The sequence below is a fragment of the Colobus angolensis genome, unplaced genomic scaffold, assembly GCF_000951035.1.
Source record: "Colobus angolensis palliatus isolate OR3802 unplaced genomic scaffold, Cang.pa_1.0 Scaffold493, whole genome shotgun sequence".
NCBI classification, from domain to species: domain Eukaryota; kingdom Metazoa; phylum Chordata; class Mammalia; order Primates; family Cercopithecidae; genus Colobus; species Colobus angolensis.
The window spans coordinates 259651-272833 of NW_012118410.1; the positions used below are offsets into that span (position 1 = coordinate 259651).

Consider the following 13183-nt stretch of genomic DNA (forward strand, 5'->3'; position numbering starts at 1 on the left):
CCTCAGTCCTGGGCCCAGCAAATACATTCAGCTTGACACCATATATCTCTCAATTTCCTGAGCCCAGTACAAACACGGCCCAGTGCAAATACAGACACCATATATCTCTCAATTTCCTGGGCCCAGTGCAAACACGGCCCAGTGCAAATACATTTCTCCATATATCTCGGCTTGGGAAATCCTGGGAAATCCCCGATAAGGGCGCCACCGTTTGTAGTTTTACTGAAAGCATGGGAACAATAGATAACTGCTAAATGTATAACTTAATATGTTAACCAATTGTAATGCTGTAACCTAAAGAATTCCCTTTTTTTTTCCCTGTTCCTCTGTAACCTTACAAGTCCTATTTTCATTGGGCTATAAAAAGCGAGCGCACGCATTGTTCGAGGCCCTCTTGTATGTTGAGAAATGGAGGGACCAAGTTCGAACTTGCATTAAAGATCCTTGCCGCTTGGCTTTGACTCTGGACTCTGGTGGTCTTCTTCGGGGAATAAACGGTCTGGGCATAACAGCTGCTGTGTGAAGAAGAATGTGTTTGCTTCCCCTTTTGCCATGATCATAAGTTTTCTAAAGCCTCCCCAGCCCTGCATAACTGTGAGTCAATTTAAACCTCTTTCCTTTATAAATTACCCAGTCTCGGGTATGTCCTTATAGTAGCAAGAGAATGGACTAATAAAAATAACAAGGCTCAGGCTGGAATTTAGGACAAAAGATTGTCAGTTACAAAGAGTTCTTACTTCAGCAAACATTGTTTGACATCTTGGGCCTGGCCTGTGTGAGCTCAGTGCAGTTGCATTCTGAATTTCCGGGAAGTTACTGCCAGGCCTAGAACCATCCTAACTATTGTCTTAGACTCATAGATGTCCAGGGAACTTGGTAGAGTCAGGGACCAATTGATTTCTGGCAATTTAGGAGATTTTATTCACTCATAGTGGGAAGACCTTGAAGTCCAGAGAGAAAGGTATTCAGGTCTAAGTTCCCTCCAAATCCTCTAACTCCTTTTCTCTTGATGTGAACCAGAAAGATCTAAAGGGAAAACTCCAGGGATCCATCTAGCCTTCTCCCCCCGGGCTGTGGTTCTCCCGTGCTCCACAGGCCAGGCCAGGCTTCCTTTTTTACACTGTGCCTTTAAGGATCCCATTGTCCATATCAAAGGACTGGGCCCTATCAAGATGACAAAGGGCAGAATAAAAGAGGTATTCGAAAGCAATTAGTTGAGAACAAACAAAGGAACAAAAAGCAAGTTATTATGCAAATATATGGCCATCCAAGGGACTTAGCCTTTAAGGAGTGTTGTCATTTCAAGAAGATTCAGGGTTTTTAGTTTTGTTTTGTTTTCCTTTTTGGTTTAGTTCAAACAATTTCGTATGAAAATGTGACCTCCTTGTGATTGGTCTTAGTAAACCTTTATAGCATAAGACTTTATACCTATATATTTTGCCTAACTAAAAATTAATTAAGTTTCTTTTCCTGGTCTAGGAAGGCCCAGCAAGCCCTCCACTGGCTTCTAGTAGCAGCTGCAAGGTGGACGGTGCATGTCCTGTTCCCCAGGCTGCCTACGGAGAGTGAATAAGCCACAGGGCCCTCCCTTTTATGAGATTACCTAGGTGCCTAATTATTCTCACTGAGAGCAGCCCCACACCGGAAACTGTGCTATATTCAAGTAACTGGTAAACCAACAATCCTCTAAAAAAAGTTTTGCTAGGCCAGGCACTCATGCGTGTAATCCCTGCACTTTGCGAGGCTGAGGCAGGCGGATCACTTGAGGTCAGGAGTTCAAAACCAACGTGGCCAACATGGTGAAACCCCATGTCTACTAAAAATACAAAAATTAGCCAGGCATGGTGGCACATGCCTCTAATCCCAGCTGTCGGGTGGCAGAGGAAGGAGAATTGCTTAAACTCGGGAGCCGGTGGCTGAAGTGAACTGAGATCACACCACTGCATTTCAGCCTGGGTGACAGAGCGAGACTTAGTCTCAAAAAAAAAAAAATGTTTTGCTAAATGCCAACCCATGCTTACATTTCAAATGTAATGAGGTGGGTTGGTCAATTCTACAAGGCAATTTTTCTGAGGGTCCATGCACCCTTTGTTGGTTGTGCTGTCTCATTGGTGAGTGATTTTGGCATTAGAATTGTGAGGAAAGGTTTACATTTAATATAGGGCAATGATTTTTAAGATTTTTAAGTAAGGAAGTCTCAATGAATAGGGTCAACTTGACTGAGAAAGATATTAAATTTGGTTTCCCCAAAAGATGTGTCATTGAGATGGCTCTGCATACAAGGTGACACTACTATGATTCTATCAACAAAGAGTCCCCAAGTTTACACTGCTGAAATGGTTAACATAGGTTTGAAGATGGAAGCAGAAATGCTCTTGCTATTTCTTACCATTTGTGAGACTCTAATTTGATCATGATGAGTGGCAGTATTTTCATGAAATAATTTCATTGTGTGCTTTAGTACAGATGAGAACATGTACTGTGACATGTGGCCATCAGGATCATAGCACAAATCCATTTAGGTTCTCATGTTCTGTTTTTTGTTTTAATATAGAAGGAAAGACTCTCAGTTCATAGATACAAAGGAAGGAGATGATGACATCAACTTTCAATGTGCCCATAGCTCACAGCTTTAGGCTGCAGTTTGGAGTTGATTACTCTTTCAGAATAAATTTAAATGGCTCTTTAGTGCCTGCTGCTGACCTGCTTTCCATTCTTTTCAGAAACATGCAGTCATTTCCAGATGTTGTATCTGAGTGGCCTGGACAAAGGGAGAGGCCGAGTCTACTCTAGCATGGTAGTTTGTTTTAGCTCAAATACAGAATTAGCCAGGCCTAGCTTCTGGTACTATTCAAATACAGATGCCTGACAGGCATACTAAATAAGAAACCAAAAAGAGTAAGAGGTACCTGGGGCCGGGCCCAGTGGCTCACGCCTGTAATTCCAGCACTTTGGGAGGCTGAGGTGGGCACATCACCTGAGGTATAGAGTTCCAGACCAGCCTGGCCAACATGGAGAAACCCCGTTTCTATTAAAAATAAAAAAATTAGCTAGGCGTGGTGACAGACACCTGTAATCCCAGCTACTTGGGAGGCTGAGGCAGGAGAATCACTTGAAACCGGGAGGCGGAGGTTGCAGTCTCTACTAAAAATACAAAAATTAGCTGGGTGTCGTGGCAGGCGCCTGTAATCCCAGCTACTTGGGAGGCTGAGGCAGGAGAATTGCTTGAAACCGGGAGGCGGAGGTTGCAGTGAGCCAAGATTGCACCATTGCACTCCAACCTGGGCAACAAGAGTGAAACTCCATCTCTGAAAAAAAAAAAAAAAAAAAAGAAGAAGAAGTACCCACTTTCCAGACTAAACAACTGCTCCCCTAGAAACATCCAAGCAACTTGGTAACCTCCATTCCTCCGAGAAGTTGTCGGTAACTTTAAGCTATTTATTTATTGAGATACAGGGTTTCACTCCTGTCACCTGGGCTGGAGTGCAGTGGCGTGTGCTTGGCTTACTACAACCTCCATCTCCCTGACTCAAGCAATCCTCCTGCCTCAGCCTCCCAAGTAACTGGGACTACAGGTGTGCACAACCACACCTGGCTAATTTTTGTAGTTTTAGCAGAGTCGGGGTTTCACCATGTTGGTCAGGCTGGTCTTGAACTCCTGAACTCAAATGATCCACCCACCTCAGCCTCCCAAAGTGCTGGGATTACAGGTGTGAGCCACTGCGCTTGGCCACTTTAAGCTATTTAAATCAGCTTAAGGATATTGCTTGACATGATCTCTTATCATTTTTAATCTATTTTATCCTTTTTCTCTTTCACTATATTTGCTTTATTTTAGTTTTTCATTTTAGCATTTAGCTCATTTTTAAATCTTTTATTTTAATGGAAAGTTGGTGTAAAGAAAACAATCTCCAAATAAAGTCCATATGTCCTTCTTCCCAGTCCTCCACAGTCCTCCACAGTTAGCTCCACCAAGACCTTGTCCCAGTCTCAAAATAAATCTTCTAATTTCATCCTGAATTATTCTGTTGACATTAAAGAATCCCATGGGAAAGATTCCCAGTCTCAAACACAACTCATTCCTGGAAAAACCCAATATAGCAGCAAACGCAGCCCCTACAACCCAAAAGCTGTTAGAAATGAGTGGCTAAATCAGTCTCACGGAGGACTAGAAAGGATGAATGTGCTTAGTATCTTTCATATTGCTATGACAGAATACCAGAGACTGGGAACTTTATAACAGACAGAAATGCCTTGGCTTATGGTTCTGGAGGCTGAGAATTCCAAGATGAAGGTGGAAGCATCTGTCTCAGGCATTGCTACATCATCACATGGTAGAGGACATCACACGGCAGAAGGACAAAGAGAAGGGGAGACAGCATGAGCAAGAGAGGGTGAACCCAACTCCCTCAGTAAGGAACCTATCCTGCTTTAATGACATTATCTCATTCATAAAGGAGGAACCCTCATGACCTAAATAATTCTTAAAGCTCTCAACTCCCAACCCTGTCACTATGGCAATTAATTTCAAAATGAGTTTTGGAGGGGACAATCATCCAAACCATAGTATGAGAATGAGCACAAGCCCATGAACAGCTTGGAGACTGTGCTCTACTCTGTTGACCACAGAGCCACCATTGTTAGCAGTAATGGTTTTCCTTAGATGTGTTTCTTCATGATTTTCATTAGATATGTTGGAACATAAAACATGTTAAAAGTCTTTGCCATGGAGGTTGGGGAGTTTTTGAGAAGATTTTAAGGAAAGATTAGCCCAGTCAGATGTGTATAGAAGAGACTAGATTACTTTGGCTGTAGCATACAGGATGGCCTGGAAAGAAAAGTGAGAATTTTGAAGGCTGTTGTAAAAGCCAGGTGGGGTGTGTCTAGCAAAGCAGAAGCTTTGGGAAAGGAGGCGAGGAGGCAAATGTTAGAGATATTTGGGAAGTAAAGTGTAAGATAGAAATTAGGGAACTCAACACTACAATTAAGAGTCCTATGACTCTAAGAAAATGTTTTGCTCCTAAGCCAAGACATAGATTATAGTCCCAGTCTGAACTGACTTGAGTTATTAGAGGAACACAGATTTCAAAATAAACTCTTGATTTGGGAAGGGGGATTTCAAGGACTGGGCAACTTGACCCAGGAAAATTTGCCAATTACAAATATTCTTTAGAACTCATGATTCTATTGCGTTAGAAGAGATTAAAATCCTGGTGCCCTTTAAGCCACTAGCTCAAAGTATTATTTTGAGGAGGAAGAAAAAAAGAGTATACAAAAGGGCAGATGGAGGGTGGGAGTGGGCACAGCTGGAAAAACATTTTTAAAATACATCCTTTTGGGGAAGTCTGCTTTCATCAGTAATTTTTATTTTTTTCTAGCAGAAACTTATCTAAGAAGTGGTGAATTTGCTGAGAAATATCATTATAACCTGGTACACAAAGGCACACATCCACGTCTGAGATCTTTTTCTTTTAAGAGAGTCTTCTTTTGGGGGGTGTAATAAGTTAGTGAAATTGCACTGCATCCAAAACTTTTGAAGTCTTGAAATACACAACAGAAAGCTATACAATAGAAAACACTGACTCTGCCTTCCTCATTTTATAGTTTTGTTTTAAACAAAGCATACTCATGAACTGGTTTAAGTCAAACCCTCATGTCTGGTTCCACGAGAATGTGCATGAGCAGCTGACAGCCTAGATCTTGCTGTGAACTGCAAGGGCTCAAAACTTGGCACGTCTGTGATGATTCAAACATGGTCATCTTTCAGTAGTTACTGACAAATTAGGCAGGAGGACGAAAGTTTGAACTAATGTCTTTTAAAGATGGATGGTCGGTCTCCATTGTAGAAGCAGTTTTCAAGCCTGTTCTGCAATTCCAAGCTTCCTCAAACCTGGTTATGCATCAGGAGATCTACTTAAAAATCAAATGCAGCAGGTTTGGTTGGGATTCAGATATCTGCAATTTTGGGGGAAGCTACTGCTCTAATAAATGAATGTGCTAATTATTTTATCCTGCTAAGAAGATAAGCCCATGTTTAGTTTTCAGCATCTAGCATAGATCACACATGACATTTATCATAAATCCTACATGACTTGACAAGTATGTCACGGACCAGAGAAAGAGCTTAAATAATTTCCCTGGGGTTATAAATATGCGAATGTCAAAGCCACAACCAGAATTCACAGTCCCTGAATTTCTAGCCTGTGTTATGAGATCTGCTGTCATCCTTCAGCCCATCCTGATATAGTCCAGTGGAATGAGGGTAAAAGAAAAAGAAAGCGCTTCTGAGGTGTTTGTATTTTTAAGTTTCCTTTGGTAAATTTTAGGATGTAGGGTCAGAGTCCTGAGTATGATGAGAGGGATTTTAAATATGGATTCATATTTCAAGTAACAAAATTGCGAATTAAAAATAATTGCACTGGAGGCTGAGGTGAGAGGATCACTTGGGCCCAGGAGCCAGAATTTGCTGTGAGCCAAGGTCACGTCACTGCACTCCAGCCTGTGTGACAGAATGATACTTCGTCTCAAATAATAGTAATAATAAGAATTGCAGAACAAATAGAGACCTAAAACCTGAAGAGACTTCAAAGCTTGTTGATAGAGGAGGAAAGACCCAGAAAAGTACACAGCATAAGTCTAAGGACTGGACACAGTTACTAGCCCAGGAACAACAGGGCAACAGTTGTGTCAAGAATGATGTAAAGGAAGAGGGTTCTCAAGTTATGCAAACCCAATTCAATTTAAAAGAAAGACCATATTCTATCTAGTGTTGATATGAATAACCCAAACACTAAACTCTTGGCTGTTGGACATGCATTGACATAGCCATACCCATGTATGTTTATATAAGCAGAAAGAATATGGATTGAGCTGTCTTGGTAAGATCCATGCAAAACCAATTTTAAATGTCTTTAATTATGAAACTAAATTGAAGTCAGTGGTGAGGGGCACAGGGACGACCTTCGGTTTGGGGATTTGGAGGTTTGGGTTCCTGATCAATGAAGTCTCAGTCATGGGACCTGAGAAGGGTCTGAAAGGCAGTGGAGAGCAAAACATCTGACCCAGAATGAAGGCTCTGCCTCTAGGGGCTAGCGACTGGCAAAAGGAGCCCAAGAGTTCTCTTGAGGCAATGGCCTCAAGTAGGAGAGTGGAGATTCTCCCTGACTTGGGACAATCCCTTGGCTGCACCCTCAAGTCTCTGAGCTATAGGCTCATTCTCAGGACCCCAGAAAGGAGGAAGATGGAGCCTGGCCTGAGAGTCAGAGACCAGTCTCTATAGCCCCCTTTGTGAGGCAGGTGTGGTCTGCCGGCGTTGGGGGTGGGTTGGGAAAGGAAGGGTACAAAGAGGTTGGGCTCCAGATGATACAGGGGGCTCCCAAACTGATGACCAAGGGCAAGGAAATCTGCTGGGGATGGGATGGGGAGCCAGTTTCACAAAGGTAAAGGCATTTGAGCTGGCCTTGGAAGAGAAGGATTGGAAAAGTGTAGTGATTTTTGGAAGTGGAGGAGGGAAAGCAATGGAAGGTGTTGGAGGGCTGGGGTGTAAGTTGGGGACAGATTATGAGATGACTGCACACCTTTTAATGCTATTCTTGGCATTGTAGGCCAAATGTAAGGAGCAAAAAGTTTACACTATAAAGAATAATCCCTAACTTCAAGGAATTTTATTTTCTTTTGAAAGAGTCACTCTGAAGCTTTACGCGTGGTTTGAGTCCCGTCAAGAGCCTAAGCTGGCCAGGGGCGGTGTCACACCTATAATCCCAGCACTTTGGGAGGCCGAGGTGGGTGGATCACCTGAGGTCGGGAGTTCGAGACCAGCCTGACCAACATGAAGAATCCTCATCTCTACTAAAAATGAAAAATTAGCTGGGCATGGTGGCACACGCTTGTAGTCCTAGCTATTTGGGAGGCTGAGGCAGGAGAACTGCTTGAACCCGGGAGGCAGAAGTTGCAGTGAGCCGACATCATGCCATTGCACTCCAGCCTGGGCAACAAAAGTGAAGCTCCGTCTCAAAAAAAAAAAAAAAAGAAAAAGCCTAAGCTGTATTCGTCCTCTGATTCAGGCATGCGTGGCTGGGTTTGGAGGATTAGTGGGGTGTTCCTTTCAGGGATTCTATCAGCAAGAGGGACCAACGTGGCTTGTAAGAAAGAACGCACCCTAAGTGAAGTATCAGTCACAGCCTAAAAGTTTCAGGGTTGAGGATCAGGACACACAATATTCTGTCACATGGAGCGTACCTGGGGTTCACCCCCCACTCCCAGGGAGAGGAACCTGGTTCAGAGTGTGGAAATTAGCCAGTGGGGACGTTGACTGAAGGCTGTCTTACCCAAGCTCCCGCAAAGTGCTGAGTCCCTAGTGCCAGCAGCAGGTGGGCCAAGCCTGGCACAGGCAGCGCTGGGGACTTGGCCATCCTGTGGCTCCTGCGGTCTTCATAATGGCTTTCGGAGCCACGTCCAGACAGCCTTCATAGCATCCTCAGAGAGACTGGGGCAGATAAATGGTACAAGAGGAAGGAGGCGTTCCGCTGTGGCTGAGAGCATGTACACACACGGACATACCAGGCAGCTCCTAAACAGATTTATTGGGATTTTTAACTGCGAAGTTAGACACCTTGCAATCACAGGGAAGAAAAAAAAACAGCCAGAATGCATTTTCTCATCTTGGTGTTCACCTGGTCTGCCAGAACCTGCCAGCTTGGATGACGTGGGGTAAATAGAGGCCTCAGGAAGCAGAAGAGGAAGGAGGGGAAGTTCTGAGGTGGGCTGGCCTTATGGAGAAGTTGGCTTTAAGGATAAGCAGAAATTTGGATTTGAGGAAGGTACAAAGAACGCATTTAAAGCAAGGAGAAGAGCTTTACCCAGTGGTTCTCAAAGTATGGTCCCTGGACTAGCAGTAGTAGGATTACATGGAAACTTATCACAATGCAGATTATTGGACTGTACCCCAAATCTACTGAATTAGAAACTTTGAGAGGCAGGGCCCAGCAGCCTGTGTTTTAACAGGACCTCCAGGTGATTCTGATACAGGTTAAAGATTGAGACCCACTGGCCTAACCTAAGGCCCTTATTCCCAATATTGACTTGCAGTCTGGCCTACTAGAATCACCTGGGAACTTTAAAAGGCTGATTCCTGAACCACAGCACAGAACAACCGTGGCTCTGAATGTTAGAGCTGAGCACCTTAGAGATTAAAAAAAAAAACAAAAAACCCCAGGTCATTCTGTTATGCGTCAAAGTTTAGAAATAATTACCTTTCTAAGATATGGAGACCAAAATGAACTGGAAGTTTCAACCTGATTATCGAAGGGCTCATTTGTTAGGTTGCGGAGATAGCATAGACTCAGACTCATAATACAGTTTTAGGAGTCAGGCAGGCTTGGGCTAAATTCCCAGAATTATTCAGAGTCTAAGTGTTCTTATCTCTTAAGGGAAATAAAAATAGGCCTACCTCAGGGTATTGTCATACAGATTAATTGAGATCATGCATATAAAGCCCTTAGCACAGTGCTTGGCATGCTGTAAACTGTTAATATAGTAATATTAATCTTTTGAAATGGGACTGGATGGGGTTGAATTAGGAAGACCTTGAAACCTGGGTAGAGGTTGTCTTAGGATTCTCCATAAAAACAGAAATAATAGGAGATTATATATATATATATATGTATTATAAGGATTGACCACAGAATTATGGAGAGTAGGAAAACCCAGGATCTGCAGTCTATAAACTGAATTCCCAGGAAAGCTGGTCTTACAGTTCCAGCTTGAATCCAAAGGCCTGGGAGCCAGAATAGCTGATGGGGTAAGTTCCAGTTCCAGGGCAGGAGAAGACCAATGTCTCAGCTCAAGTGGCGAGGCTTGAAGTTCTCTCGTTCTCAGCCTTTTTATTCTATTCAGGTCTTCAGTTGATTAGATTAGACCCAATCTGCTTTACTCAGTCTACCAATTCAAATATATATCTTATCCAAGAAACACCTTCACAGACACACTCAGAATAATGTTTGGCCAAATATCTGGGCAGCCTGTCACTCAGTGAAATTGACACACAAAACTAACCATCACAGAGGTGTCTGGCCTGAGCCATTGGATGTATTAGACAGATCAGTGATATACACAAGGCTGTGTCAAGAAAGATACAGAATTAGTTACAAGCAAAACAAAATGAAAAAACTGAGACGTTAGCATAAATGCAATATTCTATATTCATATAAAAACATGTTCTTTATTATAAAATAAAACCTGCATTTCAGTGGGCAGAGGCAGATGTGAATTAAAGTATTTGACAAGAGTTCTATTGGACCACAGTCCTAATAGGGGCAAAGTACAATTTGTGCATTTTGCCCATTTGGCAGCTCCATTAGGAAGAAGCCCATCAATCAGCAACAGGAATGTGGGAAGTCAGCAGAACCGCGTCTCAGCTGAGAGATTTGAGGGCTCGGCAGTTTATAATAGATGTAAGAATCACGAAGAGGCACAGACGGACACTAAAATGCATCTAAAAAGGAAATATTTTTAAAGGAATAGATGTCATCCCTGAAGACAAATGAAGGTTGTGTAATTTCAAGGAAAGAGGATTATAGAAACATTTGTCTTCATTTGTTATTTGGACCTTGTGAAATACTTTTCATTATCATTTAGTAATCAAGAAATAGTTTTGGTGTCTTTAATGAGCATAAAGTACATTCAACTAAAGTAATATTTAGGTTTACGGGGATGGTTAAAGAATTTAAGAATTCTTTTCTTCCCAAAAGGAAATACAAATGTTCAAATCGTAAAAATTTTCTAAACTTAGAGACTTGAGAATTGAATTTTTTCTATTAGGTTGGTGCAAAAGTAGTCATGGTTTTTGCCATTCCTTTTAATGGCACCAACCTAATATAAATATTAGAAGTAAAGTACTAGAAAAGATAATCATAACAACCCCTTATTTTATAGCTGAAGAAATCAAGTCCACAAAAGGTGACCTGAGATGGCCACAGTCACCCACTGAGACAGCGGCTGAGAAAACACTTTGGTCTCTGATTCTCACTCCTTTGCTCTTCCCACTATATGCTTGATAAGACTCTTGGAAGCTGGGCGCAGTGGTTCATGCCTGTTATCCCAGCACTTTGGGAGACCGAGGTGGGTGGATCACAATGTCAGGAGTTTGAGACCAGCCTTACCAACATGGTGAAACCCCATCTCTACTAAAAATACAAAAATTAGCCAGGCATGGTGGTGCACACCTGTAATCTCAGCTACTCAGGAGGCTGAGGCAGGAGAATCACTTGAACCCAGGAGGCAGAGCCAAGATCGTGCCATTGCACTCCAGCCTGGGTGACAGAGCTAGACTCTGTCTCAAAAAAAAAAATAAAATAAAATAAAAAAGACTCTTGGAATCTAGCAAGTACTCTCAGGTGCCAGACATATTAAAGCTGTTTTCACCCACATTTTCACAGTGTTCACATTTAGTCTTCATAATGATCCCTTCAATAGGCGTGGCTAGGATTTTCATGGTCCTTTTACGAAGGGGCCTACTAAGCTTCCCAGAGAGCAATGATTTGCCCATGGCACACACAGCAGGAAAGCTAGACAACCGAGGATCAGCCTCAACTCTTGACTCTGGTTTTAGCGGCCTTTTGGTGACCTCCCAATGCAGGAAACAAAATATTAAGTTACACTTGGGGCAGATTTACTTCCATGTTAGTCTCTTCTTTATAGTAACGAACTATTTTTTTTTCTATAAGATCTGAGTAAAGCCTTTAATTTTTGCATGATCAACAGCAGTTTTTAAAAATGTTTGAACTGAGTAATTAGGATGACAAGATTGTTAACAATACATTAAGATATATAAACCATGGGGACTGCCTCATTGAATGTTGTCATTGATCACTGAGGAATTAGCAGATCTCTCATTCCTTTATTATGGTCCTGAGATGATAATAATGGTTATTGGCAGAGACAATTGTAATACGAATGAAAAAATCAAATGTATTTTAGCTATATGGCAAGATGTCCAAGACTCCTCAATTTTTGTCTATTTTTATTTTATTTAGTTTCATAAAATCACAAAGTAATACTGCTTATTAATAGTGGGACTATATAAAAAATAATTATGCCCAATCTAGAGTATAATCTTCCACAACCTTCTTCATACCCATAACGATATGAGCATATGCAGGTGTTTTGTTTGTTTTTATCCACATAGAATCATACTGTGTTCGTCACCCTGTAATTTGCTTTATTTTGGAGAATTTCTCATGGACATTCATACAAGTTAATCTCAGACACAGATCTCTTTTTCAGTCTAGTTTCTTGTAAACACATGCATTTCATAGAAATGAAATATTATGTTGTGTGTGTGTGTGTTTTAAGTTCAGCCTTTATTTTTTATTTATTTTTTTCTTTTCTGTTAGTCTCCCTATGGACTTTCTCATCCTTTAAACACGAGGCTTCTCAAGCTATGTTAATAAACTGCTGTGTCTCTTTCTGCTTTTATTTGCTCAATGTACTATGCACACAGACTGTATTACATCAAATCTGAGATGTCATTTTTTTCCACATTTTAATATCTCTGAATCTACAATTTCTTACCATCTGAGATTAAATGAAATAGGGTAGGCATATGTATGTTTGGGGTTTTTTTCCTTCATTCTTTGTTTTACAAAAACAAGATTCTGTTTCCCATGCTTTTATGCATTTTGCTTTCTCTTTTACTTTGTGGAAATCTCTCCAAGACAACTAGCTTCACTCTGTTCCTTTTTAAAAACATGATTGTAATATACTCAATATTCCTTTAATGATGGACTACATCTTTTTCCTAGATTATGCTTTTCCCTGCAACAAAAGTGCTGCAATAAGCATCCTATGTACTGATGCTTTTATTTCTTTGAGATAGATTTCAAGGAGGAGTATTTCTCATATGATGGAGGTTATACTTTTAATTTTAAAGTGTTACCAGGTTACTTTACATAATGGTTGTAGCAAGTCAATCTTGTTTTGGTTATTCATTGCTACATAAAAAACTACCCGAGTCTCCAACTCCCAGCGCGAAGGACACAGAAGACCGGTGATTTCTGCATTTTCAACTGAGGTACTGGGGTCATCTCACTACTGAGTGCCGGACAATCGGTGCTGGTCAGCTGTGGCAGCCCGACCAGCGAGAGCTGAAGCAGGGCGAGGCATCGCCTCACCTGGGAAGCGCAAG

At 41.7% G+C, this 13183-nt stretch overlaps 1 pseudogene; it reads right to left on the minus strand.

Annotated features, from left to right (window-relative positions):
• Positions 1-991: 991 nt before the first annotated feature.
• The window catches only part of LOC105524258, a 39013-nt pseudogene continuing 26821 nt past the window's right edge, over positions 992-13183 (minus strand).